A 6,882-nucleotide genomic window follows, 5' to 3' on the forward strand; every position below is an offset into this window, starting at 1 on the left:
TCCTTGTCACTGCAAAAACTGGATATTTACTGTATGAGTCATAAGGAAATATTCCCTACCCACAGGCATAGTCTCCTCAGTACACCATTCCTTTGGAAACAGAGGCCTTGATTAAAGGGTTTCTGTCAGAAGTGGTTGTTCCTACAAATGTTTGTGGGCTCCATAAACTATGTACAAAAACCCCAAGAATTCTTAGCCTTCCTTGATCTCATATTTAAAAATAATATATACTTATGGTAAGTGAAATTTTTATAGTAATAGTTGTCTTTATTCTTCTTCAAAGCATTCACCTCAGTGTAGTCATGACTATAGTGACAGGTCCCTGGTCCTGTCATTGGAATGACTGCCAGTCCCTAGGCTAGGCAAACTCTATAAATGGATTTACATATACTTGTTTATAAGGTAGGTTAAACTTCTCCCTGTTTCTTCCAAAGTGAATCTGCATGAAGGAGCAGATATGTGAAGGCAACAAGAAGAGAAATATGTACCTTCAGAGTTGACAGTATTTAAGACCTGGGTCTTTCCCATAGAGGAGATAAGCATCTATTACACAGGTCATTACACACATCACACTGCCTGTAAGTAGACCAACACACACATGTGACTAGTCTCTACATTTCCTCATGGAATTCCTGAGCCTACAAGAACCTTTGCCAAATTTCATGGAAAAGTGACATAAATCTTCAACAACTAAATCAGGACTTTTTTATCACCAGACTACAGTGAGCCTTGCTGGGGAAGATGGGTTGATTCGTGAGTAGGCAAGTGTCACTAAGGAAGCCTGTACTTAACTGACCTGGGAAAGGTACCACAAGGTCTTCTACTGAGAATTAAACCACAAGCCCCAGGAGAACTGCCCATCATGGAGAATCTCATGTGAGTGAGGTTTGCAAGGTCAGGGTTGCAAGCCAATTTTGGACTCTGACAAAAGCAAGGAAGGTATATGAGTAAGTTTCAGTGCAAGATGGGACAATATTACCTCTTGGTGCTCATGAGACTAAACTGAAAATAGGTAAAATTATTCAAAGCCAAATCCAGAGTCTGAAGATCAACCATGACTTGTTTTCTCAAAGATACCTTGCAGGCTCAGTTATACTCTTTTATTTATTTATTTATTTATTTATTTATTTATTTATTTATTTTATGTGCATTTGGTGTTGGATCTAGAGTTAAGACAGTTGTGATTTGGCATGTGGGTGCTGGAAATTGAACCAGAGTCCTCTGGAAGAGGAACCAGTGCTCTTAACCACTGAGCCATCTCCAGACCCCCAGTTATACTCTTCTACTCAGCATTATTACTACAATAGCATGGGACCCAGAGGAGCTGCCGAGGAGCCTTCATCAGGGTCTCCAGTGCAGGACTGAGAGTTAGCCAGTAGGGTTCTTTCCCATTGGAAGTAAATTATGTCCTTCACCTGGAACATTTGTTAGGGTTAAGCTTTTGAAATGAGACTTATGCGATGTTTAGTGCATTTTTTATATGCTGTGGCATCTCATGGGAAATGCTTACTAGTTGAATGTGGAAATTGGACACCCCAATAATCCATATGTATGAGGAGCAGGCATGTTCCAAGCATATGGTTGGGGGGTATCTTGTGCACATTGCTTATTTAGGAATACATCTCATTTTGGCATCCAGATAGACCCCTAATCAGGTTGAATTATACCACTAATAAATAGGTTTGCCTTTCTGTGGAACAGAATGGCTAGCTGGTCTAGTGTGGGGTGGGTGTAAGGAGAGGAAACCACCATTTGATTGCATATTATCTTCAAAGAGTTCTTAATGTACACACACTGTATATGGAGGCTCAGAAGCTACAGCTTTCAAACATTCATTTTGTCTCCAGCATCCATGGCATGGCTATGCAAACATTCCGAGATTTCTCTAGGCAGCTAAAGTAGGTAAAGGACAGGGAAACGTTTGTTGGAAATGATAATATCATTTGCTTTATTTATATTGAGAGATTGATATTACTTGTTTATTGTGGAATTTTTTGTTCACTCATCAAATATTTACTAAACACCATTTTCCAGATCTCCAGTATTCATCATGGCAAAGAAACAGACAACATGTGTCTTGTGAAATTTTTTTCCTATTGGCTGAAATGGTAATAAACAACAAACACATATGGTAAAATGTCAAATGGTATATACCAAATGGACTTGGACTTGTGCTGGAGTTAGTTTTTGGTGCGTGTGTGTGTGTGTGTGTGTGTGTGCGTGTAAGATAAGTGGAGAAAAGGATATGGAGAGAGGGTATAGGTCAGGCTGCTATCCTAATTGGCTTGATCAGGTGGTTTCTTGGGAAGGTAACATCCCAATCAAGGTTCTGATGAGATAATGTTGAGAAAGGAAAGTCTGGATAAGGGGAGCAGACATCACACAGTTCTGGGGTAGGCACCTGCCAATGAGGGAGACCAGGGAAAAGCAACTGGCCATAGAAGAGTAAGCCTGGAGGACATATGTCTTGCTAAGGGAGCCCCCAGGGAGCTAGAAGACAGCAGCAGCTTTATCACGAGAGAACTCTTGGAGCCTCTCAACGACTTTAAGCAGAGATGTGACATATGACATGGTTTTAAGTGCATCATTAAGCTAAGAAGCTTCAAGGGACAAGGGTGGAGCTAGAAACAAGTCATGGAGCCCTATGAGCACTTTGTACTCCAAGTCAAGGTGGCTAAGATAAACCATGAGAACTCCATCTTGGTCATGTTTTGAAAATAAAGCCAGTGGGAATTTCTTAAGGATTAGAATTAAGATACAAAGGATAATAAAGATTAATGATTAATTTAAATGTTTGACCCATGCAATGGAGCAATGGTATTGGAATCATGGTACCAAAGGTCTTGGACTATGTTCTTGAAGGTGTCGTATGTGTGTTTTTCTGCATGTTACTTACCATGATGTGGGTAAGAGTTCTCAGGCTTGGTCCTTCCGTGACTGTATCTGTGAGAAGAAATAACTTGTTTACCTACCTTTGTGCCAATACCTCTAGTTTTTGCTCTTGCAAATATCTCAAAAGTGTCCTATATAGCAGTGCAATTATAATGTGGTGTACCATAGCATGGTCTCTTGGATCCCCTCCTGGTGGATAATGTTCACGCTGACTATTGATGGCACCCTATACTGATGGCATACCTGTAGACAGCACCATCTGCAGACTGCATTCTCTACTGACTCATCAAGGTTCATCCTGTAGAGGAGACTCTTCCTTGCTTGGAAACTGAGACATAGGTTGTCTATAGATGCTTGTGGAGGGAGCTGGAGATAAGCCTTCTTTCTGTGGGGAAATGGTGAGCTCAGTTTAAACATAGGTTCTCCAGGTATAGATGCACTGTAGCTTCCTAGCTGCATGCATGGAAGTTGGAGGATACATGGACTTCACCATATGGAGAGGTACAATTTTCCTCCATGAAAAACAACTAAGTAGTAGTAGTTACTTTAATTTCAAAGGCCCACTTTTTGAAAAAAAACTATAGTAATTAATGTGGGTGGTTAGTTTAAAATTACTTAAATAAAATGCTTTTGCAATGTGTAATTTTATGCATCTCATCTTTGTACTACAACGGTTCTTTGTTTTTTTTTTTTTAGGCTAGAATATATTTGTGAATTTTGTGTTACTCAGGCATTCTGAAGACTCTTCTTTTTATGTATAATATGGAAAGTCATTGGGGGAAAAAGAATAACCCCATGATGTTTGAACAAAAGAATCCACCATACTCTTTAAATTTTCTTTTTTCTTTTGCTTCCTTTTAAAAGGGTGTTTCATTTTCAGCAGCCACCTGTATAAATAATTGATTGTCTTTAAATCTGCTGGAAACACAGCACCTGACAACGGACAGTTTAGGAAGGAAGATGAGGAGCATACTTGTTATGAAAAGGTTTTTGCCTCTAAGGCTTTATGTTATGCTGAATGAGACATTCTTAAATCAACAAAGTATTTTCCTTGAAGACCTCAAGAAATCACAAAATAGTATTCCTATTATACAAATTCACAAATAAGTAAAAGATATAAACAGAATATTAAAAACACATACTACTTGTGTTCCTGTAAGAACACTATTTTAATCTATATCAATCTTTTAAAATCAGACTGGGTTTGATAGTTTGTCTCATGCAATCTAAATGCAGACATGGCTGTCAACTCACAATTTCAAATATCTTTGGGAAGAGACTGGATTCTCACCGCAGTCAGCACAAAATCTAGTGAGAGTATGGAAGCTTATAAGATATCAGCTGCTGGCTGATGAGAATATTATCAATGACTTCTGGGGCATTCTGGATTCTTATTCTGTTTATGAGGCAATAACAGGGAAAGCCTAGAAGATCTATTGCTTTGCTTAAAAACTTCTGCACTCACTAGAAATGAAGCCAGGACAAAGAGAAGACAGAGTACTGTGAGTAACAGCATCTCTTGTCCTGATTTTAGGGGCCTGTGAGCAGCTCAAGAGGCTGTAGATCGTCAGGAAGCAGAAGAATAGGAGATCCAAAGCCCCTGACCAGTATGTTCATGCATTGTATGTGTTTTCTACATAATATGCCTTGAGGGCAATAGTTAAGCTTCTCTGTGTACATTGAACAAACTAAATAGGTGAGATGACCTATTTGAAGACCTGGGCCTTTTGCTGTCAAGGTTTCATGTTTCTAGACTGGCATTCTAGACTGAAAACATCTTCCTGTGTGCCTTGCAAGGGGAAGAGTCAAGAAGTGGAAAGCACTAGGATCTGAGAAAAGGTTCTAAATCTATTCTCAAATGGGTTTATTGCCTGGCCAATGGACTGTTCTGTCTGTTAGTGATGAGAGCAAGGGAGCAGAGCCACTTGTGTCCACAAGAGTGCAGAAAGGAAGGCACATAAGCTATGGGTCTAGGGGTTACCTGCAGAGAAGCCAGCAGCATATCATTTGTCTAAAACCCATTGACTTTAATATGAATGAATGGAGCCTTGTGATGCTTACATGTGGATGCATTGACTAATTTATTCTAGCCTATTTTAGACCAAGAATTATGCAATAAATGCCCCCAAGTCATTTCTCTGTAGCTGTCATAAATGATATGACCCTGACAGGCTACTAGGCTCTGACAAGGACAGCATTGTTCTCAAAACTCCATGTTTGCACACAGCTGGTGGAGATGCTAACATACACACACACACATCCACACACACACGCACACACACACACACACTTTGATCATTCCCTTTGGCTTATTACTAGAAGAAATAACAGTTACATGTCTAAGCATTTAAAGAATTAAATGTAATTCAGACTAGGGTTTGTAACTTCCTTAAAGTAACTAGTCCTGCCCCCAGGTATGGAAGTTCCTGCTGTTTCCTGACTTTAGGACAGATAAAATATTGGAGAGTCTTACCAATGAGCATCTTGCTAGTTCCTATGCTCAAACTGCATGCTCAGGAGGACAACACCTGACAGAGGAGACAAGGGCTTCAGCTGGCCTGAAGAAACGAAATAAGTACTTATTTCCTCAATTCTTCGGTATTCAGCCTCACATGGACAGTTCTCTGTTCAATCCCATTTTGACAGTTCTAGTCTGGCTCCATGTAGATCCACTGCATCAAGGATGTAGTATATCTGTCTAGCAACCACCTGCAGAGATGTCTGTGTCCTTTACATATCAAGCCATGCCATCCATCCAGGTTGGAGCTGAGGTTAAAGAAAGCACAAGGTGGAGATCTGCATACCTGAGCTTCCTCAAATCCATAAACATCCCTGTCTCCATTTCTGCCTGTCTGCTTTCTCTCTTCATTCTCCTCATCCTCTTGCTCCTTCTTGTCATCCTCCTCCTCTTTATCCCACACCTCTCTTGAAGGATAGCATGTATATGCATGCACATACCCAACTACCCATTCAGTTTTATACATATAAATACATACAACAAGACATGGGAGGTGTTGGCTGGTTTTCTTGGATAAAAAGAAACTGGAATTCTCAGTTTTTCTCTTGTGTATAGTAGGCCAACATTTTGAAGTAAGTTGTTATTGTTTTCCCCTGAAGCATATGTGCATTTCATATCTATAACATCATCCCCAGTAATTAAAAATTGTGTATGTATATATGTACATATATGTGTGAGAGAGAAAAGATGTGTTAGACAAAGACAGACAGACAGAAAGACAGACAGAGGAGAGATCTGAACCTGATACTTTTGTTAAAAACTTTCAGCCCATGAAAGGGAAGGGAAGGTATTATGATTTCAGAAAAACGGTCCCTTAGAAAAGCATGGCCCATAGCTGGATGATATCTGGAATTTGTTGTTTGTGCCCTGATTCTCAGTGTCAAGTTACACAACGTTTGCAGCAACTTTGGAAATAAAAAAATCAGCATAAATTCTCCTACTTTATTCTTTTTCAACATCAATTTGGATTCTGAATCATTTCCATTTCCATATTTATTTTAAGATCAACTTGTCAACTTCTTTAAAAAAATAAAAGCCTGTTAGAATTGTGAGACTTTATTAAATTTTCCAATTACCCTAGAGAATATCACATCATCAACAATATTAAATTTTCCAAGTCATGAGTGTTAGGGATCCTTTTATATATTTGGATTCCCTGTAATTTTCCTCAACAATGTTTGGTATCAGTTTATTACTTAAATCTTGTAGTTGTAAACTTAAGTGTTTCATTGATTTTATACTATCTTTATTGAGTTCTTAAAAATTCCACTTTGTTATTTTATTTCTGTCATGTATTATCATATTTGTATATTGGTATATAAAGATTGTATCATGAAATCTAAGTTTTAATTTATTGTAGTTTTTTAGAATTTTATGATTTGAAGTCAGATTATTTGCAAATAAACATATCTCCTTCTGGTTTTTCTTTGTTTATTTCATTTTTGACCTGTATTAGTATTTTATCAGGAAAC

General features: G+C 38.5%; 1 long non-coding RNA gene across 1 annotated transcript; it reads right to left on the minus strand.

Annotated features, from left to right (window-relative positions):
- Positions 1-2,896: 2,896 nt before the first annotated feature.
- LOC116079915 lies at positions 2,897-4,234 on the minus strand. Its single transcript, XR_004114214.1, has 3 exons — positions 4,147-4,234; positions 3,136-3,277; positions 2,897-2,943 (listed from the first exon to the last, which is right to left on the minus strand). It is a non-coding gene; the product is annotated as an uncharacterized LOC116079915 (long non-coding RNA).
- Between the last annotated feature and the right edge of the window lie 2,648 nt (positions 4,235-6,882).

Source organism: Mastomys coucha, unplaced genomic scaffold (assembly GCF_008632895.1).
Source record: "Mastomys coucha isolate ucsf_1 unplaced genomic scaffold, UCSF_Mcou_1 pScaffold6, whole genome shotgun sequence".
Lineage (NCBI taxonomy): Eukaryota > Metazoa > Chordata > Mammalia > Rodentia > Muridae > Mastomys > Mastomys coucha.